This window comes from Podarcis vaucheri (genome assembly GCF_965113315.1).
Source record: "Podarcis vaucheri genome assembly, chromosome: 14".
Lineage (NCBI taxonomy): Eukaryota > Metazoa > Chordata > Lepidosauria > Squamata > Lacertidae > Podarcis > Podarcis vaucheri.
The window spans coordinates 49,458,059-49,483,748 of NC_138752.1; the positions used below are offsets into that span (position 1 = coordinate 49,458,059).

Consider the following 25,690-nt stretch of genomic DNA (forward strand, 5'->3'; position numbering starts at 1 on the left):
GGAGAATTGGAGGGTGTTAAAGCACACCAGTACAAGTAGATAAATAGGTACCACTCCAGCGGGAAGGTAAATGGTGTTTCCATGCGCTGCTCTGGTTCGCCAGAAGCGGCTTAGTCATGCTGGCCACATGACCCGGAAGCTGTACGCCGGCTTCCTCGACCAGTAAAGCGAGATGAGCCCCAGAGTAGTCCACGAATGGACCTAATGGTCAGGGGTCCCTTTACCTTTAAGAACACATCTAGACAAACCAGTCTTTCCCAACCTTCCTCAATGCCTTCCAGATGTTTCAGACTACAATCTCCATTGGCCTCAGGTTGGGAAAGGTCAGTGTGGTGTAGTGGTTAAAGCGTCAGACTAGGACCCGGGAGACTTGGGTTCAAATCCCTCACTCGGCTACAAAGCTCACTGGGTGACCATGGAAGCCAGTCACTTCCTTTCAGCCTAACCAACCTCACGGGATTCTTGTGAGGATTAAATGAGGACAGGGAGAACAGAGGCGGAGACAGCTGCTCCAGTACCCGGAGCGGCGCAATGCTGTGCACCCATGAGGGGGGGCTGGCCGCCTGTGGCAAACAGTGAGCATATCGGGGGCTCCCGCCCACGGCAAGTGTCCCAGGGGTTCAGGGCAGCGATGCCAACCCCCCCAGGGATGACACCCGGGGCAGATCGCATCCACCGCACCCCCCCTTCCTCCGCCCGTGAGGGAGAACCATGTCTGCTACCTGGAGCACCTTGGTGAAAAAGATGGGATAAAACAAATTTAAGGCTGGTCTGCTTCCAGTCGTTATCACTTTCCTATGCAATCATCCACCAAGTCCACCCTGTGCCAATTCTACACTATTATTCACACTGGATTTTTAAACATACGGCCTAAACAGCCTTGGTCCTGTATACCTGAAGGAGCGTCTCCACCCCCATTGTTCAGCCCTGACACTGAAGTCCAGTGCAGATGGTCTTCTGGCGGTTCCCTCATTGCGAGAAGTGAGGTTACAGGAAACCAGACAGAGGGCCTTCCTGGTAGTGGCACCTGCCCTGTGGAACGCCCTCCCAGCTGATGTCAAGGAAATAAGCAACTATACAACCTTCAGAAGACATCTGAAGGCAGCCCTGTACAGGGAGGTTTTCCAACGTTTGATGTTTGTGTTTTTATATATGTTGGAAGCTGCGCAGAGTGGCTGGGGCAAACTAGTCAGATGGGCGGGGTACAAATAATAAAATAATAATAGTCAGAGCTATTTTTGTAGAAAAAGCGGTGCTGGAATTCACCACGAACACCTCCCTTGTTCTCTTATAATGGCAATGACTTCCAGATGGGGGGGAAAGCACTGATAATTTTTGTTGTTATATTTCCCTCTTAAACACACCTTTTAAAATAGACAGTGGTACCTCTGGTTATGAACTTAATTTGTTTCAGAGGTCCGTTCTTAACCTGAAACCATTCTTAACCTGAGGTACCACTTTAGCTAATGGGGCCTCCCGTTTCTGCCGCGTCGCTGGCGCACAATTTCTGTTTTCATCCTGAGGTAAAGTTCTTAACCCGAGGTACTACTACTGGGTTAGCGGAGTCTGTAACCTGAGGTGTTTGTAACCCGAGGTACCACTGTATTTGGGAGGTGTTTGTAAATCACTAAGAGACATAACCTTTGGGAAAGTCAAAATCCAGTGCAGAGTGAAGTTCTTATCTGGACAGAAGTGGTTGGGTTGGGTTAGGTTAGCCGGTCTCTGGATTTGCAGACCTTGAAATCCCCAGCATCTCTTCTTAGAAGATTTGTCCCTGCGAAATGTTGATATGCCAGCTGAGTGTTTGCTTCTCCTCCTCTTCTTTTATGTCTCCTTGCTTTTTGCAGCCGCCTCTTTCCACAGATCTTTCTTCTTGACCCCGGGGGGTGCGGCAGAGAGTGGTGGTCTCTGCTTTCCTCCAAAGCCACTAATTTGGAGTTGTCGCGTCTTGCGAACTCTCCGAGAAGGCGGCTTGGTTAAGCAGCCCCCTTTTAACTGACAGGGGTTGTCCGCTCTGGACAAGGTTGCCTTTAAAGTTCACTCATTATACAGCTCGCAGCCAGCCTCCCTGTCGGATGGCGATGCCGCTCCACAAAGGATGAAAAGCCCAGCAGTGGCCTTTCTCCGATTGGCTTGGCTAAGCACCACCAGGCAACCAGCCGCCATTTCCTTGATGGGAACTGAGAGAGGGCAGGGGGACAAGAGGTCAACAAAAAGGGCAATGAAGGAATTCTGGAGGGGCCGCCCTCCCCTCTCCCGGCTTTGATAGGGAAGGCGAAACCGGCAAGTGGGGAAGCGAGGAAGACATTTTCCAGCTTGGAAAAATCCCACTGGGTCCAGGTTGTTTAGCAGAGGATGCAGCAATGCATTCTCGGCTGTGTTGTTTGTCATACCCTCCAACATTTATCTGATGAAAACAGGGACATCCTGTTTAACAACAACAACAACAACTTTATTATTTATGCAACAACAACAGCAATTTTATTACTGATACCCTGCCCATCTGACTGGGTTGCCCCAGCTTCCAAACATATATAAAAACATAATAAAACATTAAACATTTTAAAACTTCCCTATACAGTGGATGCTCGGGTTGCAAATGTGATCCATGCGGGATCCGTGTGGGTTGCAATCTGGTGCATCTGCACATGTGCAAAGTGCAATTTAGCGCTTCTGCGCATGGGCGACCGCCAAAACCCGGAAGTAACCCGTTCCGGTACTTCCGGGTTTCAGCGGGTCCATAACCCCAAAAAACGCAAGTAACCCAAAGTATGACTGTACAAGGCTGCCATCAGATGTCTTCTAAAGGCTGTATAGTTATTTCTCTCCTTGGCTCAGGGGTCACATAACTCCATACCCTCCAACTTTTCTCCAATGAAAATAGGGACATCCAAAAGAAAAGCAGAACATTCTGGGATCAAATCAGAAACTGGGACGGCTTCTGTAAACCTGGGACTGTCCCCAGAAAATAGGGACAGTTGGGAGGGCCTTGTTTATAAGAACTTCTGGTCCACCATTCTGTTACAACAGGGACCGACCTGATGCTGCAGGAAACCTGCAAACAGGACCTCCCGGTGATGCAGAGATAAAACTGCTAGCACATTTGCAAAGCTAAGCAGGGTCTGGTATGGTTTCAAATTGGATGGGGCACAGTGTGTTGAGATCCCTGCATTGAAGGGGTTGGACTAGTTGACCCCCGGGGTCCCTTCTACGATTCTATACCTGCGCATAACAAGAGCATTCTCCGGTCCTGGGCTTTCCAGCAACCGGTATTCAGAAGCCCTACTTCCCTATATAGGGATGTTTTTAATGCTTGATGTTTTATTATGCTTTTATATTTCTTGGAAGCCACCCAGAGTGGTTGGGGCAACCCAGTCACATGGGCAGGGTACAAATAATAAAATTATTGTTGTTGTTGTTGTTTCTTCTTAGTACTGCCCCCCAACTGTGGAAGCAGCGCACAGCCATCACGGCTAGTAGAAAGCCTCCATTAATTTGTCCAATCCAATTCTAAAAAGGTGAAAGATTTATACGATCTGAAGAAAAACTCTAAAGTACAGTGGTACCTCGGGTTACATACACTTCAGGTTACACATGCTTCAGGTTACAGAATCCGCTAACCCAGAAATAATACCTCGGGTTAAGAACTTTGCTTCAGGATGAGAACAGAAATCGTGCTCTGGCGGCGCAGCGGCAGTGGGAGGCCCCATTAGCTAAAGTGGTTCTTCAGGTTAAGAACAGACCTCCGGAACGAATTAAGTACTTAACCAGAGGTACCAATGTATGTCTAGAATTGTCCAATCCAATTCTAAAGCCATTCCACTAGGTGGCCATCACTCCTCTTGTGGGAGTGAGTTCCACAGTTGAACAGTGCTGCGTGACAAAGTACTGCCTTTTATCTGCCCCAAATCTTCCAATATTCAGTTTCGTTGGATGTCTACCAGTTCCGGTGTAATGCGAGAGAGAAGAACGGCACTCTGGGGGTTTTTTTTGCCCCAGACTTTCTAGACACCTCCATGCTTTCAAGCTCCATATCTGAGCGCTGCCCCACATTTGTCTTCCCCAGGAAAAGCTGCTCTTTAGCGCTGAATCGGAACAAACAGCAATTGGGCTTTCCGTGGACTGCTGTTTGCTCTGATTCAGTGGTAAAGATTGGGTATTTTGCAGAGGAAGCACAGGCAAAAAAAAAAAAAAAATAGCACTCAGGCACTGATCTTTAAAGCATGGAAACACAGCACAAAATGAAACCTGGATGAGCCCTCAACTAAAGATAGCTTCTTGCAAAATAAGGAGAATCAGAACAAAGGTTTCCATCAAGTCTAGCATTCTGTTACCAACCCTGGTCAGGCAGATAATAACATTTAGGTCACCACTCTGGAGACTGTAGCTCTGCGAAGGGAACGGGAATTATTCATGTCTCTCCTGCTCCCCACGAGCGGTTTAACGTGCAATCCCTCTTCCCACGCAACTCTGGGAATTGTAGCTCTGCCGTGGGAGCAGGGGAGCCTGCTGACAACTCTCCACACCCCTACAAACTACAGCTCTTGTTGGGTGGGGTGGGGTGAGCCATGACTGTTTAAAACGGTTTCAGGGCACTTTCAATGTGCGGTGTGGACTCTACCAAAGGACCTCAGGGCTAGGCTTGGAACAAGACCCGTTCTCACAGGAGTTAGCAAGGGGGAATGGGAGGAGGGGGAAGCTAGGACCCTGGGAAAACTGCACCACTGTGGCAGAGGCAGAGCCTATAAAAGGGGCTGTGCAAAAGGCTGAGGAGAGCAGTGCGCTCAGCTCTCAGGCTCTGCAGGCTGGAACTGGCGGCTCTGAAAGGCAAAGATGAAGCAGCCACCATTGCACTGAGGGCCTCCATGCGGGGCTGATGGTACCATAATATGACTTACTGAAATTAGCACTTCTGAGTGCATAGCACATGATGTCACTGCATGATGTAATCGCAATAACTCTTACGACGAGCCTGCGAGGTAGGCTAAGGGGGCGATTCCCCATGTTGCAGGCAGCTGCCCTCCCACCCTGCTGGCTCCCTTGGGTGGTTGCGCTGTTCAGGGCACTTGGGAGTTGTGGCCCAAAAGATTCCGGGCAGAATGGGCACCCGGTTGGAGAAGATTGACAGGGTGAATTTGTGGCAGAGGCAAGGTTTGCACCCCAATTGCAAGAACGGCCCATGAGTAGACACTGGGAGAAAGCTGGTAGTGGAAGAAGGGACATCGTTAACCAGGACAAAACGAGGCTGAATGTCATGGAGAGAATACATCCTTCCTGGCATTTCGCCCTGGCCCTACCATTGGCAGGTGGGACATTTGTCCGGATCACAAGATCAGCAGTCGTGGGCAGCCAGCTCCTTGGCGGCTTGGCCAGGACAGTTGGGTGGGAAGAGGAAACGCTTAACGGGTACAACCGAGACTCCAAATTAAGAGCAGAAGCCTGGGGGGAGAAGCAGAACCCCGAAGATGGAGTGGGGGGAGAGAGAGTGAGCTCAGGCAGCGCTGAGATGCTGCATTTGCTGCCCCGGCTCTCCCCCGGTGGCTTTGCGGTATAATCTGGGGCTCGTTCCAGCTCCGCCGCAGCTGGAGGCAGCAGGTTTGTCAATGGCATTTGCTGCCGAGCGGCTGACATTGAACACAGCCAGTCAGAACATCTCACTGGCAGCAGGAGCAGAGGCACCATCAGCAGCGAGCGGGAGGGAGGTGTCGACTAGAAAGTGTCAGCCAGACAGCTGCTGCCTCCTCCTCCTCCTTTCTTCCTTCTTGGGGTGTGTGTGTGTGTTTCCACCACCCCCCTGTTTTGTTTGTCAATCAAACAGATTGCTTCTCTCTCCCTCTTCCTCCCTTGCCTTCCCCTTCTCCTTCCTGCAGCCCAATTGTTTCTGCTCCTGGAAGATAAGGGCTCAACGCTGGCTAGATTTGTATAGCTTAGCTGCATCGTGGAGAGATGTCGAAAAGCAAGGAATTGTGTGTTTTGGTGGCTTCCCTCTGTCTCTCCCCCTCCCGCTTCCCTGCCTTCCTTCGCACGCACCCCCAACCCGTCCCCCTCCTCCTCCTCCCCATCCTGATCTTTTGCCTTGAGCTACTTTAGCCTCACAGCTCTCTTGCTATTTAATCTCCATCTCTCCCTCTGGGCCCCGGGAGGGCTCTGTCGCATCCTTCTCTTCGCACCAGCTGTCTGGAGAGAGGAGTCCTTCTGACATCCCCTCGGCCCCTTGGTACCTCTTTCCCCCCTCCCTCCCTCCCTCTCTTCCCTTTCCTCACTTCTCCTTTCATCGTCCAAAGGAACAGTTCAAGGCAGAATCGTGAGGCAGGAATGAAAGCGAAGAGAAGGACAGAGCCTGTCTTAGGTACCAGGTTCAATCCGCCCACGTTCCCAGGTAGGGCTGCGGAAAGATCTGTCCCTGAGAACCTCTGCCAATCAGCAGACCAATGGTCCGTGTTTATTCTAAGACAGGTTCCTCGTGTTCCCACATCTCTGGGGAAGCACCGCAGCTCTGCGGGTTCAATTCTCGGTGCAGGGCTGGGAGAGGCACCCACCCACCCATTCGAAACCCTGGAAAGCCATTGCCAGTTAGGGGCCGTTCACAATTCCACTTTCCCTGCCACTTTCCTTTGCCCCTGCTCCCAATGCTGAAACGTCAGTTGGGTTTGCTGGGGGTTGATTTCTGGTCCAGTTCGAAGGTAAAAAGCAAGGGCGAATGGAAAATCACTCGGACCAGCGCCCCAAAAGCATGAGACAAGCAGAAAGCTTCTAGGACCTGTGGTTTTTTAGGCACTGGGCAACCAGAATAGTAGGTGTGAACACTACTGTATGCTTGTGAAACATGGGCCACTTATAAACGGCATCTCCAACTCCTTGAAAGATTCCATCAACAGTGTCTCCGAAAAATTCTACACATCACTTGGGAAGTCAGGTGAACTACTGCCAGTGTACTGGGAGAAACAAAGATCGCCAGTGTCGAAGCACTGATTCTTCAACATCAACTTCGTTGGACTGGTCATGTTGTGTGGATACCTGATGCTCGTCTTCCAAAGCAACTATGCTATTCCAAACTTAAAAATGGAAAGCGTAATGCTGGTGGTCAACAAAAGAGGTTTAAAGACTCTCTCAAGGCAAATCTAAAAATTGTAGTATAAACATTGACAACTAGGAAACACTGGTCTGTGAGCACTCCAGTTGGAGAACAGCCTTTACCAAAGGTGTCATGGGCTTTGAAGACGCTCGAACTCAGGACGAAAGGGAAAAATGAGCTAAGAGGAAGGCATGCTTGGAAAATCCCCACCATGATCAACTCCCATCTGGAAACCTATGTCCCCACTGTGGAAGGATGTGTGGATCCAGAATTGGCCTTCACAGTCACTTACGGACTCATTGTAAAAACCGTGCTTATGGAAGACAATCTTACTCGGCTATGAGGGATCGCCAAAGAAGACGTCTGAGCTAGATGAAGCAGCAGCCTGACTCAGGGCAAGGCAGTTCCGTACACTCAAATGCCAAATCCAGGAGACCAACCAGACTCCAATGTGTGCATGTCTTTGCCACTCTGCTCATGGTAACTGGCTGCCCTTGCCCCCATCTGCCATACCTTCAGGAGGGCCCATAACTCGGTGGAAGGGGCACATCCTTGGCATGCTAAAATTCTCAGGGTCAATCCTGCATTCCCAGTTGGAAGGGTCAAGGTAGCAGGTCATGGGAAAGACTTCCTAGAATGAGAACTGTAGAGTTGGAGAGTCCAGAGGGACAAATGCAACACAATTTCCTAAGTTATCAAAGACTATTCCAGGAAGCCCTAACCATGACCAAGGTGGCAACTCACATGAGTGTGGCACCGAGACCCTTTCCCCCCAGCCCAGTTTACCATGAGTCCCATGGAAACGTCCTGGCAGGAGGGGAAGGAGGGGTGGGAAAAGATTGGGGAACTGGAGGAGCCCAACCCAGGGGAGGAGACCTGGAGGAGTGGGAGGGGATCAGGACCTGGGGGAGGTCTCCTCTCTCATTGCACCAGAACTCCTGGAAGCTGAATGATGGAAGATTCGGGACAGGTAAAAGAAAGCAGCTCGTTCTCAAAATGTCTAGTGAAACTTTGGAACTCACTGCACCAGGAGGCAATGATGCCCACTGCCGTAGACTGGCTGGACGCAGAGGAATGGTGGGAGGAACCAGCTGGGGAACCACCACCACCCCAAGGGGAGAAGACTCAGAGCCCGGGGAGTGGTGGTGGGACAACGGTGAGAGGTCAGAGAGAGGAGAGGGAGAAGAGGAGGTGCCGGAAGATGAAGGGGTAACAAGGCTTCTATGCAATCCTACTTGGAGTAGGGGCTTGAACCTGCAACAACACTGAAGGCCCAAGAACCAATGGGATTTCTCCTTTGGCAGAAAGATCCTTCCTGTGGACTTGCTGGGTTCTGCATTAATTCTCCAGCCCCCGGGGAGCTGAGAAAAAGCAGCTCTCTCCTTTAACTCTGGAGCATGGCACCAAGTTAGGGACAACGCAGCTCCTGAACAAAGGGTGAGATCCAGTCAATTAATTATGCTCGGGGTGTGTGGGGAGAGCGAAAGCAGGGGGGAAAGTCTGTCTTTATTGCCCTTTCATGCCTCCAGTATAGATTTTCTCTGCTCGTCTCAAAGGGACAATAAAACCCAGCTTGGCCTTTTTACTTTTACTTTTAAAAAGCCTCCCCTTCGCCCTAGTCTGTCTGATTTTCTGCAAACTGCTGTGTTTTGCTGTGCAGAGATGTGCAGCAAGAGCTGTCAGAACCCAAGCCTTGGAGAGCAACACCTGAAATGGATGCAGTCAAGGTCACAGACGCCGGCCTATCTGGCAAAGTGGCGCAAACCGATGAGGCCTCTGCGCCCGACAAAAGCAATGTCTCCCGGCAGAAAACAACCCAGCCCGCCCGACTGAAAGCCCTTTCATGATGGTGGTGGCTGCTAACGTGGGTCGGCCCGGGCTGAGTAGACTACAACTCCCAGCAGGCCATGTGCCATCTTGATTTGAGCAGCTTCAGCAGCCGCCGAAATCAAGATGGCACATGGCCTGCTGGGACTTGCAGTCTCCGAGAGTCGGGGCACATCGAGACGGGTCCGCTTCCGTGCAAACAAAATGGCTGACTGGCAGGGTGCGATCGGGGCCTTAAACCTAGCCGGTCGGCTTGTTTCGACATCGACAAAAGCAATTAAAAAAAGAGATTCGCCGGTATTGTTTCAGCTGGCATTGATTTGCACCAGGAGATATCTGGAGAACGGTTTGCCTCTTTCATTTAAGGATGCCAAAGGAGTTGTACCGCCTAACATCTGAAAGCTGAAAAACAGACACACTCGCTTGGCTTGAGCGTTTTTTCAACTGTGTTCCGGGGACCTTGGGATTCCTTGAAATCTGCTCCTCCACAGCAAGGTCAACAACAGGAGACTCGCTTCCATCGCAGGTAGCCAGTCCACAGCTATTGATCCACCGCTGAAATGGAGGAGGTGCATGCCAGAGTGCACTCTTGAGGCCAGACAGCACGTGACATTAATTGCATGGAAGCAATTAGCATAGACATTAAAAGAAAAATAGCCACCAGAGAGACTTGTTAGGACGGAGGGGTGGGGTTGATTCTTTGCCCCTGGGATATGGCTCTATTAAAATATCCACTGCGCCACCCACACAATAGCTCCCTCCAGACCCATGTCACGTTTGAATCTTCTGCAAGCCACCTTGGAGATCACTGGATCGAAAGACGGAGTATAGATCTCCCAAGCAAATAAATGCAGCTGAAAAAGCATGAAGTGGGAGGCATGAAAGGGAGACGTCTCCTCAGCAGAGATGTCGACGTGGTTTTGAGCCGATTTATTATATTTCTTTGCCGCTTTCCCTTCAAATGAATCGCAAAGCGGCTTTCAAACAACAGAGCCATCACAAATATAGAAGTGTACACAGGATGGTGAACAAACCATCAGTAAAGCAATCACAAACATCGGAAGGGGTTTGCCAAAGGTATAGTGTCTGAAAATCGCTGCATTAGGAGAACAAGGAATTTCACCATTAGACGTGGATCTCAATTAGCAAAATGCAGAATTCAGGTTAAGTATCATGGTTCCTGCCTTGCTGAATCCTGCTGAATCTGGCAGTTGTAACAAAGTCAGCTTAAAAAAAAGAAAAATCTGTTGAAAACAACCACAGCAGGCTAGGAAATTTTCATCGTTGTCATGTTGAGAGGCACTGGATATTCTCACAAAAATCTGCATTATTGTTTATTATTATTATTTAGCAGCGTTTTCACAGTCTTATTCCTATCCATCTACATGTCCCCAGTGTTTTCTTTAGCCAGTCCTTGCCATCTCAAGTCCTACAATACAGGGTGCAAACGAGAACAAAAGATACGCATAGCTGAGAACTGTAAAACGACAGTGCAACTTCTATACTGCAAAACCCATCATGCACCGCGACAGCCAGCTAGAAAGCATAACAAGGACGACTGCGCTTAGTAAGGCTACAAACTCTATGATGCACCGACCTGCAAGTGAAAGAACATGCAGAGAAACATCTAGGGCCTTGAGTTAACGCAAATAGCTGAAAACAAGGTAAAACCAGACACCCTGCGGGAATCAGCCGAACGGAAATCTGCACAAGTCATCAACTTATAAAACATGGGAGAAACAGGCACACAGACATAACCAGCAGGAATTAAAATTGGGCGAGAGATTTTCTGCAGCCATCAACTGCCTTTCTACCTCCACCACCACCTGCTCTCCCCGGCAAGAGTTTGCCAGGCAGACCCCATGACTCTCAAAGCAATTAAGCCAGCTATGTAATCAACGAAGACCACCAAGTGAAGACCCTTAGGCAGGTACCTTGGCATTGTTGCAAGTGCCTCTGCTACACATGGATGGACCTTCTGTAAAACTCAGGCTGAAGACATCAATGTGAGCTCAAAAGGATAGGGGGAAGTAGGATGTAAGAAAACAAAGGAATGCTTAAAAATGCAAAATGGCAACTCTAGGATGGGAGCTCTTGAGGTCTGGCAAGACGTGGATATAATCAGATAGGATCTAAGTGCTTGCTATCTCAAGATAAGATACTCATGTCTGCAAGGAACCTTAGTAGGGCATTAATAAAGGTCCAGCGCTGAGGGCCTTTTGGTGGTTCTCTCGCTGCGAGAAGCCAAGTTACAGGGAACCAGGCAGAGGGCCTTCTCGGTGGTGGCACCCGCCCTGTGGAACGCCCTCCCACCAGATGTCAAAGAGAAGAACAACTACCAGACTTTTAGAAGACATCTGAAGGCAGCCCTGTTCAGGGAAGTTTTTAATGTTGAATAGGTTATTGTATTGTATGTTGGAAGCCGCCTGGAGTGGCTGGGGAAACTCAGCCAGATGGGCGGGGTATAAATAATAAATTATTATTATTATTATTATTATTATTATTATTATTATTATTATTATTATTATTATAGGAGGCCAGACATCTGCAGGCATGCTTCCCACCAAGCGCAGAAAGGAATAGTCAACATGGTACCCTTGGAATGTTGCTGGATTCCACCTCCTAACATGGCCAAGGGATCGGGAGTGATGGGAGTTGGGAGGAGGGATCAGGAGTAATCGGGAGATGGAGGAGGACACCAGGCTGTGGAAGGCTGATCTACTGGGAGGCTGATCTACTGGGGCAAAGACAGCCCCGCCCCGCCAATCTCAGTCTGGCCTTCAGCCACCTTCCTGGTTTCTGAATTGCACCCAGTCTAGGGGGTAGACTTGACTGCCAGCTTCCCCTTATTTCCTTGTTCTGGCATTGCCCCTTGCAGAACTCAGCAGCGAGCAGGAAGGGGGCCAAGCTAGAATCAGTGGACTCCAGAGCTCTGGATGGCATGGGCTCCACCAGTCAGAGTTGGAAGGGAACAACCCCCTGCAATGCAGGAATCTTTTGCCCAACGTGGGGCTTGAACCCACGACCCTGAGATTAAGAGTCGTCACCACTAAGGCTGGTTCGTGTCTCCAGGAGCATGGAGGATCCAAAACACTTTGACATCAACTAGTAGGATTTTTATTTCCTAGGTTACTTTGGGCTTAAGTTGCTAAGCATTCACCATCCACGCCAGCTCGGGTAAGATGAATGTGTCGATTTATATTGGCGCATCATTTCTGTCTCTTATTCTATACAGTGGTACCTTGGGTTACATACGCTTCAGGTTACAGACTCCACTAACCCAGAAAAAGTACCTCGGGTTAAGAACTTTGCTTCAGGATGAGAACAGAAATCGTGTGGTGGCAGCAGGAGGACCCATTAGCTAAAGTGGTGCTTCAGGTTAAGAACAGTTTCAGGTTAAGAACGGACCTCCAGAATGAATTAAGTTCTTAACCCAAGGTACCAGTGTACATTGCTTTTCAAACACCTTAGTTCTCAAACGTTTTGGCTCCCAAATTCCGCAAACCCGGAAATGACTGTTCCGGTTTGCGAACGTTCTTTGGAACCCGAACGTCTGACAGGGCTTCCGATTGGATGCAGGAGATTCCTGCAGCCAATCAGAAGCCGCACACTGGCTTCCGGACATTTTGGAAGTCGAACGGACTTCCGGAACATATTCCGTTTGACTTCCAAGGTACGACTGTGTATTGTTTGTTTGATTTGCATATGGCCTGATGAAATACCCTGCTGCTACACTTTTGGGTGATTAGTTTTTATTTTATTTTATTTTCAAGCAACCGTATATTGAACCAGATCTTTCTTCTGCCAAGCCCAGAATTCCCTGCTCTTAATTGGCAATGGCTTTCAGAGACTTGCGAGCCGCCTTTCCTAGCCCTGGACCCTTCTAATTACAGGTGCTCAGGGCTGAATCTGGGATCCTCTGTATGGGAAGCATGTATGATGACAACCGAGCGATGGTCCGTCGTCTTATTGCTTTTCAATGGCAGCATCAGCGATATTATTGTGTGTTGCCTAGACAGTGGTAAAATCCTGCCCGCTCTCCGCCTCGCCACCTTTTGCGACGCAGCCTGGCACTTCTAGGTCTCTTCCGGAGCGAGATCAGGCTGCTCTGCCGTGCCCTGCTGAGAGAACCCGATGCCTTGCTGCTTACATGCTGGGTGCGCAGCGCCTGCAGAGAGAGGGAGAATGTCTGCTGAGCTCCTGTCTCTTCACTGGTGCAGCCTGCGCACATAGGTCAGACAGCCTGTGCAAGGGAGGACGAGGGCAGCGAGCGGCAAACAGAAGGGACCTGGAATGAACAACGCCATCGGAGGCCATGCGGCCTGCATGGCTGCAGACATCTTGCTTTATGTATTTCTTTCAAAAGAAGGAATATACTGCATCCTCTAGTTATCTCCCGCTTGGACTATTGCAATGCGCTCTACGTGGGGCTACCTTTGAAGGTGACCTGGAAACTACAACTAATCCAGAATGCGGCAGCTAGACTGGGGGCTGGGAGTGGCCGCCGAGACCACATAACACTGGTCTTGAAAGACCTACACTGGCTCCCAGTATGTTTCGAAGCACAATTCAAAGTGTTGGTGCTGACCTTGAAAGCCCTAAAGAGCTTCGGTCCAGTATACCTGAAGGAGCGTCTCCACCCCCATCGTTCTGCCCGGACGCTGAGGTCCAGTTCCGAGGGCCTTCTGGTGGTTCCCTCACTGCAAGAAGCAAAGCTACAGCGAACCAGGCAGAGGGCCTTCTCGGTAGTGGCACCCGCCCTGTGGAACGCCCTCCCACCAGATGTCAAACAGAACAACAACTACCAGACTTTTAGAAGACATCTGAAGGCAGCCAGTTTAGGGAAGCTTTTAATGTTTAATAGACTATTGTATTTTAATATTCTGTTGGAAGCCGCCCAGAGTGGCTGGGGAAACCCCGCCGGATGGGCGGGGTATAAATAATAAACTATCATCATAATCATCATCATTGCAAATGAAAACAAAAACAAAGCCTCAAAGAGGTTTACTGGAAAAAATTAAGCAGTAAGGTTACCGGGGAAAACAGTTCATAGAATCGTAGAGTTGGAAGCACCCCAAATGTCATCTATTACAACACCCCTGCAGTGCAGGAATCTCAGCTAAAGCATCCATGACAGACGGTCACCCAACCTCTGCTTGGAAACCTTGAAGGAAGGAGAGTCCACAAGCTCCCGAGGGTCCCGTTCTACGGTCAAACAGCTCTTACTGTCAGAAAGTTTTAAAGCAACTTTTGAAAAGCATTCAGAATCAGTGAGAAGCTAAACACAGATCCGAGCACAGGTCACTGTTCTAGATATCTGGGTAAAGGTAAAGGTACCCCCTGACCATTAGGTCCAGTCATGGGCAACTCTGGGGTTGCAGCGCTCATCTCGCTCTATAGGCCGAGGGAGCCGACATTTGTCCGCAGACAGCTTCCAGGTCGTGTGGCCAGCATGACTAAGCCGCTTCTGGAGAACTAGAGCAGCCCACGGAAATGCCATTTACCTTATTGCCAGAGCAGTACCTATCTATCTACTTGCACTTTGACGTGCTTTCGAACTGCTAGGTTGGCAGGAGCAGGGACCGAGCAACGGGAGCTCACCCCGTCACGGGGATTCGAACCGCCGACCTTCTGATTAGCAAACCCTAGGCTCTGTCGTTTACACCACAGCGCCACCCGTGTCTGGGTAGGTTTGTCTAAAGAAAAATGTTTTTAGCGTGCAGTGAAGGCGCTTGCCTGATATCAAGAGCCAGGGAGTTCCACAGTATAGATGGACCATTAGGGGGCTGGAACAAAGAAGCTGCCTTATACCAGGTTAAACTATTTGTTCATCTCGCCCTGTAAGGTAAAGGTAAAGTACCTCTGGACAGTTAAATCCAGTCAAAGGCAACTATGGGGTTGCGGCGATTATCTCGCTTTCAGGCCGAGGGAGCCAGTGTTTGTCCACAGACAGCTTTCTGGGCCATGTGGCCAGCAGGACTAAACCACTTCTGGCATAATGGGACACTGTGACGAAAACCAGAGCGCACGGAAATGCCATTTACCTTCCCGCCACAGTGGTACCTATTTATCTATTTGCTTTTGAACTGCTAGGTTGGCAGGAGCTGGGACAGAGCAATGGGAACTCACCACCATCATGGGTATTCGAACCGCGACCTTCTGAATGGCAAGCCCAAGAGGCATGGTGGTTTAGACCACAGAACCACTGACGTTTAGCGCTGTGCCACATACCCTGACTGGCAGCAGCTTCCCAGCGTCTCAGGTAGAGTAGGGTCTTCCCTGCCCCCTGCTGTTTGACCCTTTGCGAAACATAGGCTCAGCACTGACCTACAGCCCCTCCTTAAGGAAGGCGACTAGGCGAAAACATGCTTTGGGGAACTTGATTAAGTGGGCGTTGCTAGGGGTACGTCCATGGGCCCCAGAATTTGTGTGTGTGCCCCAAATGTTTCTTGGTGCGCAATGAATTCAGAGGAAACCGAATAGAGAGGATGATCTCGGTTTCTGGGTAGGATATTAAGTTGGGGAAATAAATTAATTTAAGAGGACTTTATCTAGAGATGATTTGGGCTTAATGAATGGGACTAATTGAAAAGGAATTGAATTGATTTGGAGCAGGATCTGTTGGGAAATTAATTGGGGACAAATGAATTGAGTAGGAACTGATTTGGGATGATTTGGGGGTGGGGGGCAGATTAATTGTGCTTATCTGGGGCGATACGGATAGGAAATTAGCAGGCTCGCCTTGTGCCGCCATTCAAATTCTAAACCTGCGTCTGTGCATAGAAAATGGCAGCGGCAGATGGGATGCAAATTTTTGTCCCCTTGCCCCATGCCCGGCATCTTTCGATGCCCCTGGTGATTTGGAACGGAGAAATGGCAGATGGGGAAGGGTTAAGCACAGGCACTCCTACACAACTGCTTCTCACTTCAAATTCCACCTCCCCATGTGGCTTTGCACTTTAAGAATAAACACCGGAGTCCAGCTGCTCACGTTTGTTGCGACTCATAGTTATCCCCTGGCTCAGCAATTCCAAGTTCAGGACTGCATTCCCAACATTTCCCAAGAGAAAACAGGGATACCCTTGTAGCGTCACTGCTCTCATGCCCAGGGCCTCTACACTGTGCTTTCCCAAAGGCTCTCCTCCAACCACGGCAGGCTGTATTCATGGACTCTGATCTGCAGTAACACTGTCCTGTGCTGATTTTCAAAGCGGCTCCTCTTTCTTTGGGTTAAAAGGTACACCAAAAAGTGAACGTTCTTGTCCCGTACTTCGTTAACAGCAGATTGAAATTGACCTACCCGGCTGAGGGGTGAGAAATGACAGGCTGCATACAGCACATTGCTCCTTGGGGCTCGCGTGCATGAATTTATGCACACGTCCACTAGAGGGGAGCTGAAGCCTCTCCACACTGGCGGGTGCTGCTGCCGGCACAGGGATGGCAAACCTGGGGCGCCCCAGACTCCAGCTCCCATCTGCCCCAGCCAGCAATGACAATGGTCAGGTATAGGACTTAGAATCATAGAATTGCGGAGTTGGAAGAGATTATGAGGGTCATCAAATCCAACCCCCTGCAAGGCTGGAATATGCCGCTATCCCATTCAGGGATCGAACCTGCAACCCTGGCGTTATCAACACCACGCTCTGACCAACTGAGCTATCCAGGGAGCTTTCGCCTAGCAAAAACTTTGAGAACCTAAAGAAGAAAAGTCACTTTATCCAGGGACCGCCTGCATTTATATTGGACTATTCCTACCTCTTTTTCTTAATGGTGCCTGCTCTTGCGCAGGCTGCGCAGAAAAAGCATTTTGCTTCTTGAAATTCGTTCCGATTGTGCAGATAAAACATAACTGATCGAATTCTACAGTAGGGTTACCAGACGTTCCCGGGAACAGTCTCCAGATTTGCAAATCTGTCCCCGGACAAATTCCGTCCCCGGAATGTCCCCAGATTTGCAAATCTGTCCCCGGGAAACATGGCAGTGGCAGCCTCATAGAATCATAGAGTTGGAAGAGACCACAAGGGCCATCGAGTCCAACCCCCTGCCAAGCAGGAAACACCATCAGAGCACTCCTGACATATGGTTGTCAAGCCTCTGCTTAAAGACCTCCAAAGTAGGAGACTCCACCACACTCCTTGGCAGCAAATTCCACTGTCAAACAGCTCTTACTGTCAGGCAGTTCTTCCTAATGTTTCGGTGGAATCTTCTTTCTTGTAGTTTGGATCCATTGCTCCGTGTCTGCTTCTCTGGAGCAGCAGAAAACAACCTTTCTCCCTCTTCTATGTGACATCCTTTTATATATTTGAACATGGCTATCATATCACCCCTTAACCTCCTCTTCTCCAGGCTAAACATGCCCAGCTCCCTTAGCCGTTCCTCATAAGGCATTGTTTCCAGGCCTTTGACCATTTTGGTTGCCCTCCTCTGGACACGTTCCAGTTTGTCAGTGTCCTTCTTGAATTGTGGTGCCCAGAACTGGACACAGTACTCCAGGTGAGGTCTGACCAGAGCAGAATACAGTGGCACTATTACTTCCCTTGATCTAGATGCTATACTCCTATTGATGCAGCCCAGAATTGCATTGGCTTTTTTAGCTGCCGCGTCACACTGTTGGCTCATGTCAAGTTTGTGGTCAACCAAGACTCCTAGATCCTTTTCTCAGCAGCCCGGAGCCAGCCTAGTAGTGCAGCTGGCTCTGGCTGGCTTCAGGAACTGCTCGCTGCTGTGGCACCCGCCATTTTTCCTCGCCGGAAGTCCCCATATGATGTGCCTTGTGCGCAACAGAACATATGAGGATTTCCGGCAAGGAAAAATAGCGGGCAACATGGCAGCGAGCAGCTCCTGAAGCCAGCCAGAGCCAACTGCGCTACCAGGCTGGCTCCGGGCTGCTGACTGCCGCTGCCGCCACCACTGCCGAAGGGGAACCGGGGACATTCAGCGGCACAGATCTCCTGCCCTCTGCCCCTTTGTTTTGACCAATCGGGGGAGGCTCAGGAGTTATGGGCGGGTGGCCATTGCCCAGTTTTTAAAAAACTGCATGTTTCACAGGGTGCGAAAGAAGGGCTTTGCACCTTGCTTGGCAGAGAAACTGCGCCTAGTCACGGGCAGGCAACGCGCTGTTGCCCAGTTTTTTTAAAACTGCACATTTATGTTTCACAGGGTGCAAAAAAGGGCTTTGCACCTTTATACAATATGCATGTGTGCTGGGGCCCAGGGTCTTTTGCCTCACCATCCCCACTGCTGACTCCCTCTTGCTACTCAGCTTCAAAAAAATAATAATTTAAAAACCCCCAGATTCATTGAAAAAAATCTGGTAACCATATTCTACAGGATGTGGGGTTAGCGCGTGAAAAGTCCAGACCCAAGGACCCCCAGGCATGCATGTCCAGATGGTGGAGGTGTAGGTGTCAGGAGTCATCCAGGAATCTTCACCTGGTCACAAGTGGTCAAAATCCAGGTGAAAAATGCACCTGGCTAATTTCGAACACTACACCCCAGCCGGCCTGGCCAATGTTCAGGGACGGTGGGAATTGCAGCCTAACCACTTGCACAGGACAACAAGTTTCCTACCCCTGGTCTAGCAAGATGGCTTTAAATAAGAACCAGCCAGTTACATGGAGAAGTCTATGTCGTGCCTATTTGTCAGGCTAATTAAGGAACCTCCAGCTCCAGAAGCAGTATACCTGAGAGTAACAGATACAAGGGAACAGGCTCACTTGTAGGGCTCACCTGCAAGTTCCCAGAAGCATCTGGCTGGCTGGTGTTGCACTGGCAGAGGAAAGCAGGTTGGGGTGGACCTTGACCCAAAGCAGCCCTGACTCGAGGCCAGAGGGTGTGGACCGTGTTTACCTGTGTTCACTGAACGGGAGACGCATTCCCTACGCAGGAAGCATGGCCAGGTCAAATGCAACTTTTAAAACCAGCACGTAGATTTGTCGCAATGCCCTTATGCGCAGGAATTGCATACACACAGACAATATCTTTGCAGTTCATGCACACCCACACTGAAGGGTACGCATGTGCAGTCATGACACATGGGCTTTTCACGAAGGGAAGATGCACAGCGGCCCACAGGGCTGAAGCAACTACACTTTGCACATGCTCAAAAGACACAGAGCGGTTTATCACCAGATCAACAAATGGCAGCTGTATGCTAAGCTATGTGAGTTGGGGCATCCCCTCTTCAAAAATCTCTTCTTCCAGTTATATTTTGTTAAATTTTCAAAGTTTCACATATACACTCCAATGCATAATATTTTTTCTTTTGTTTTGCCAACTTCCCACCCCGTTTTCCAGTGTTTTTATTTCTCTCCTTTGTTGCACCTATCTTCTATCTCTTATACCATGACCAAAATACAATAATCTCTCATTCCTTCTGTTGCTCCGAGTTCAAATCCTGCTCACGAGCTCATCGTACCATCCCCTCTTCAAAAATCTTGCCTCGTCTGAGAACTCAGGGAAGCCTTAGGCAACATTCCCACCCTCATCTGCCATGTGAGGATAATCTGGTCTACCTTACAGGACTGTTGTGAGTGCTTACTAAGATAATGGGAAGCTATTTTGAGCTTCTTCCCTAAACACTATATGCATGTTAAATTTTATTTTTAAAAATTATGGCATTAACCTTTTTTTTTTTTGCTAAACCATCCAGAGAGCTTTTGTTAGCTGGTGGTACAGAAATACCGAAAAATAAAATACATAAGACGTGCTATCTTTATCATCGCCATTTCCTCGCTTGCCGCGACGATGATGGATGTTTATAAATCGCTGAGGCTCACCACAATGCCATAGCACTAGGCAGCAACGTTAAAAACAGTCCCTGAAATTAAAATGTAAAAGAAAACAAAACCAAACGCTGCCTGCGAGCAAACTCATCCTTCTGGGAAAGGGGAATAAATAAATAAACAAAAGCTTTCGGCATCAGAAGAAACCGTCTGCAAAAAACGAAGCAGCCTGCCTAGCGGGGCACTGTGCTCCCCAGACCACAATACCGCTGACGCCATCCGCCCCCATTCTGGGGCCGAGCAACGGATTCGGAAAACACCTTCTGGGGCCCAGGCTGAGCTGTGGGGCGCCCTTCCGATTTCTCCGCCTGCACGGTTGCAAGGAAGCCTGCAAAGCCTCTTTCAAAACAAGGCTTTCCAGCTGCAGGCCTAAACCCGCAAGCCCAAAATCACATCTCGCCTGTCATTCAGAGAGGCCCCTCTTCCTCCTTAGGCCCCCTGAGCGGGTTTGGGGGGGGGGTTGCGACTGGGAAAGCAAGCTTCCTTTCCAGCCCCCTCTTGCTCACAAAGCCCTGCCTGAGAAACTGAATACCCTTCCCACCCGACCCCCATCGCTCCCTGGACTGTGGTGGTGAGCTGGTCAGCCAAGGGCAAGGCCTCTGGCAGCACCCACCTGCCCCCTCTGCAAGGTTGGCATTTTGACTAGGACCCCAGTCGGTGCCAAGGGTGCGAGCCACGTCCCCCATGGCACCGGCTGGCTCCTGGGTGCCAGGACTCGTCTGCCCCAAAGCCCTTGGCACCCTACACAAACACACCAAGCCAAGAAACAAGCTGCTGTCTGGACTCCCCCTTTCCTTTCTTCCTCTCCCTCGCCACTTGGAGCTTTTCTCCCTTCTGCAAAAAAACAGCTTTTTCTCTTCCTGGAGGCAAAGCAAAACAAAGCGGCACACTCACCAAGCCTCCCTCCGCTGCTGCTAGGCCCAGCCCCAGATGATATTTTTCGCTTGTCTGCATTCCTTTTCTGCCCTCTCTCCAGCGGCTGGTCTCTGGGGAAGGGCCCTCTCTCAGCTTGGGACCCCCAGAGGACAGGCCTGGCAAGCAAAAGGTCCCGGGTTCAAGCCCTGGCGAAAGGGCATGGCAATGGGGAAGCCCCTGCCAGCCAGGGTCAACAGAGCTAAGGGGAGTCAGTGTGGGGCAGATTCCTGGGCTCTTAGGTGCACGACTTGAGGAGGGTGTCCCGGACTCTGAGAGTCCTACTCCAGCGTAATTCAAACAGGGCACGTACCACCAAGAATAACCTCACCATATGTTACAACACCACCACCCCCGAGACCACCTAAGTTGCAGCCCACCACCGTAGTGCAAAAGAGGTGTGGTTATTTGATTCCCGTCCTTGCCCACGCGATTTGGCCCTACCCTGGATCCTGAACGGATCTTTCACTTGGGTACTTTGTGGGTTGGGGGAATGCGAGAGATCAAGCCAAGGCCACCCGTCCTCCCCGCATCCCTCTCTTCATCCCGCTCCGTGTACGCGTTCCCACGACCGCCTCCTTCCCTTCCGCGCCCATCGTTCCAGCGCCGCCGCCGTCCCCCAACCTCCCCGATCCCCGCGCTCCGTAACGCGCAAACGCCGCTACCCGCGCAAGCAGCAAGAATGCGAAAAATGCGCGCACGCGGGGATGGCTCTGCGGGTCGGTGCGCGCGGATCTGCACCTCCTGGCCCTGGAAGGCTGGTTTCCCCCCCCCCTCCCTCGCACCGTGCGATCCTCCCAACGCGCGCAGCAAACGGGTCCAGGAGGACCAGACGTGGGTCTTACCTCGCGTCGCCTTCCCCGCAGCCCTCAGTGCGCGCAGGGAGCCGCCTGCTGCTGTTGCCGCCGCCGCTGCTGCCGATCGCCGGGGAAATCCGTGCCGGAGCCAGCCATCCTCCGAGGCGGATCCCGTCCGCTGCGCGCTGCCCGCGATCCGGAGGCTCGGGAGCGCAAGAGAAATCGGGGAGCAACGGAGAAGGCTGCAAGGTTGGGGATGGGGCGCGAGGGGGTTTTGCGTGGGTGGGGATGGGGGTCGTGTGAACGGGGAAGGCGAGCCCGGTGCAGCCCCGTCAGCTCGCCAGCTTAAGCGCAGCGGCGGCGCCCCCGGGCCGGGCCCTGATCCTCGGCGGCTCTGCCTGCTGCTGCTTCTTCTTCAGCAGAGCCCGTCCTTGCCATAGCGCGGCGGGGAAGTGAAATCCCACACTGCACAGGAAGAGACCGAGGGAGAAAGAGGGAGGGAGGGAGCTGGCGGGGGGGGGGAGAGAAGAAAGTTCAGAGGCAGAACTGGATGCTGTCGGAAACGCACGCTCCGATTTCCCCCCGGGGTGGGGGGGCTGGTGGGGGTGGCGGGGAGAGCCAGGTGGCCTTGCCAAGGGCAACAGTGCCACCTGCTGGGGGGCTCGCGGCGCTTCTGTGCTCCCCGCCCCCTAAGTGTGGGGGCAGGGAAAGGCTGCTCAGACTCCCCTCCGAGGAAAGCTTGCGGCGTTTCCTAGTTCAGGGCAGGTTTCCAAGCCTGATGAAGAGCGGTTGAAGGAGCCAGGTACGATATGTTTAGTTAGAGTTGGAAAAGAGATATGAGAGCCACATGAGCGTAGCCAGGATTTTTGTCGGGGGGGGGGGCAGAACCTCAGTTAGTTAAATATTTTTATTTATCCCCTTTTTATTTTCCCCCTTTGGCTACACCCATGGAGAGCCGCCTTCAGATATCTCAAGGTCTGTCACGTGGAAGAGGGAGCAAGCTTGTTTTCTCCTGCTCCGGAGGGTAGGACTCGAACCCATAGCTTCCACTTACAAGAAAGGAGATTCTTAAAAAAAAAGCACCCGCTTTTAACCCAAACATGCATTTGGGAACACCCGAATCTTTCGCAGTATATTCTGCAGGAAGGTCATGCTTCTCCAGCGACCCACCTTGAATCAGGTTGGAGACCCATAGATTCCTCCCCTCTCCTTTTTCCTTATAGGGGCCAACAGCTCACCTCTTGTAAATCGCTTTGTGTCTCCTTTGGCCAACTCTTTCCCCTCTTCTTAGAAGACAGCAAGGATTCTTTTTCCAGTCCTCTTGGATTCGCTGGTGAAGCTGCTGAATCTCTGGGAGGTGAAAACAGTGACATATACTCTGAGACAGCGGAGAGCAAAAGTTAGAGCAGGGTGGATCTCCTAGTAGATCTCTGGCTAATTTGCAGGGGATCCCCAGGGTTTGTTGACACCCAATTGTTCCACAATAGTAACAACCTTTTGCTGACGGACAGTGGAGCATCAGGGAACCAGGAATGGTTTTTATGGGAAAGGACTGAGAGTTTACTTCTTGTACTGAAAGCAGAACTTCCTGAGCCACTGATTTGTGCATAAAAGGAGCTTGCTGGGTTATACCAGTGGCCCATCAAGTCCAGAATCCTATTGCCACAGAAGCCAGCCTTTGGGAAGCTTGCAAGCAAGACCTGAGTCCAGGACCCTCTCCCCTCCTTTGGTTTCCAGCAGCTGGGAAACGGGTGGCGCTGTGGTCTAAACCACTGAGCCTCTTGGGCTTGCCGATCAGAAGATCGGCAGTTTGAATCCCTGTGACGGGATGAGTTCCCGTTGCTCTGTTCCAGCTCCTGCCAACCTAGCAGTTCAAAAGCAAGTAGATAAATAGGTACCGCTGCGGCAGGAAGGTAAACAGCGCTTACGTTTACGTCATGGTGTCCTGTTGCGCCAGAAATGGTTTAGTCATCCTGGCCACATGACCCGGAAAGCTGTCTGTGGACAAACACTGGCTCCCTTGGCCTGAAAGCGAGACGAGCGCTGCAACCCCTTAGTCGCCTTTGAGTGGACTTAACTGTCTAGGGCAGGCATGCCCAAACTCAGCCCTCCAGATGTTTTGGGACTACAACTCCCATCATCCCTAGCTAACAGGACCAGTGGTCAGGGATGATGGGAATTGTAGTCCCCAAAACATCTGGAGGGCCGAGTTTGGGGATGCCTGGTCTAGGGGCCCTTTCCCTTTTACCTTTACCTGTTCAGAAGCACATAGACTCTGACTGTGGATCGTTGACTCCAGCTGTTGGACCCAGGGATTCTGGTGTAGAGAGACAACAATGATCTTGGAAGCTTGAAGTCTTCCCACCCACCCGGTTCGAAGAGATGCCAGGAAGCTGAGCTCTTAAGAATCCCAACTCTAGTGAGGCCATCTTCATAACATCATCCCTCTAAGGCCAAAATTGGGGTGCATTTGGGGTCAGGAGATCAGGACCATGTCAGGTAAGAAGAGCCCATACGAAGCAGGATTTATGGGACCGCCTCTCCTGGTCTGCCCTGCAGAGGACCTTGAGGTCCATGAATAATCATAGTTTAGAGGTCCCAGGCCCTAAGGAAGTCAGACTATCCTCCACCAGGGCCAGGGCCTTCTCAGTGATGGCTCCGATCTGGTGGAATGCTCTGTCCCAGGAGACCAGGGCCCTGCAGGATTTAACTTCCTTCCACAGGGCCTGTAAGACAGAGCTATTCCGCCTGGCTTTCAATTTGAACTTGGCCTGATCTTTTATTCCCCTTCCTTCCATCCCCTCCCCTTTTTATAAAGATTACCCGCTCTGGTATCCCACAGCTAATTCTCCCCTGGTCTCCTCGCTGGCCCAAATAGGATTAATTTAGCCAGCTAGCCCTGGTGATCATCTAACGTTTATTGGATGGATTTCCCCCCTAAACTGATTTTTGAATTCTGAATTTATTGTTATTCACGTTTTATATTGTATTTTATGCTGTTTTTTGTTGCATCGATTAAGTGTTTTAAATTTGTTGTTAGTCACCCTGAGCCCGGTTTTCTGAACCAGGAAGGGCGGGGTACAAATAAAAATTATTATTATTATTACCTTATACTGAGTCACACTGTTGCTCCATCTCTGGCACTGACTGGCAGCAGCCCTCCAGGGTTTCAGGCTGGTGGCCTCCCCAACCCTACCTAGAGGCAGATGTCACAATTGACCTTGAAACTTTCCCCATGCTGAATGACCACATTTGCCCTGCTTGGGGTAAGTTGGAGCACATGCTAAAGACCTGGGAAGTCCACGATTCCACAAAGCGTGAGCGATTAATTTCACTGCACGCAGGTGGTATAGTGAGAATAAAGGTTTATTATTAGAAGGACGCAGGTGGCTCTGTGGGTTAAACGACAGAGCCCAGGGCTTGCCGATCGGAAGGTCGGCAGTTCGAATCCCCGCGACGGGGTGAGCTCCCGTTGCTCGGTCCCTGCTCCTGCCAACCTAGCAGTTCGAAAGCACGTCAAAGTGCAAGTAGATAAATAGGTACCGCTCCGGCGGGAAGGTAAACGGCGTTTCTGTGCGCTGCTCTGGTTCGCCAGAAGCGGCTTAGTCATGCTGGCCACATGACCTGGAAGTTGTACACCGGCTCCCTCGGCCAGTAAAGCGAGATGAGCGCTGCAACCCCAGAGTCGGCCACGACTGGACCTAATGGTCAGGGGTCCCTTAACCTTTAATTATTATTATTATTATTACTCTGGAGATAAGGCTCCAACGCCGTTCCCACAAGGTCAGGATCAGGCCACCAGGATGGGCTCCTCGCATTCTCCTTAGGCATTCTCCTTAGGCACTGCTAACATTTTCCTGCCATCTCTAGCTGTCAGCTTCATCAGTCGAGTCGAGACATCAGCAGGTACCTCCTTGCCATCAGCCACCATCTGCTTTCCTGTCTGGCTTCAAAAAAGGAAAGATGAATGAGAACCCCGAGCGAGCACAGCTGTTAGAAGCAAGTCAGATATGAGGCGCCTCCCGCTGAGACCCGCAGACGGATACTGCGTGCGTCTACTCAGAAGTAAAGCCGACTGTGTTCAAAGAAGCACCCTCGGGATTGCAGCCTTCGCATTTTGCGGCGTTGAGAACATCAGGAGATGCTACTAGCCCAAAGATGGAAAGAACCAACAGCCCCAACAAGGGAAGAATGGCAAGCCCAACTTCTGGACTGTGCTGAAATGGCAAAACTGACTGGGAGACTCAGGAATCAATAAGATAATGACTTTAAAAAAGAATGGGGGAAATTCATAA

The 25,690-nt window shown here is 50.7% G+C and overlaps 1 protein-coding gene across 1 annotated transcript in view; it reads right to left on the reverse strand.

The window, feature by feature from the left end:
• The window catches only part of RAI1 (retinoic acid induced 1), a 222,766-nt gene extending 200,868 nt beyond the window's left edge, over positions 1–21,898 (reverse strand). The window contains exon 1 of the mRNA XM_082199602.1: positions 21,444–21,898. The gene's annotated coding sequence lies outside the window, so the exon portion shown is untranslated. The remainder of the gene's footprint in view (positions 1–21,443) is intronic.
• Between the last annotated feature and the right edge of the window lie 3,792 nt (positions 21,899–25,690).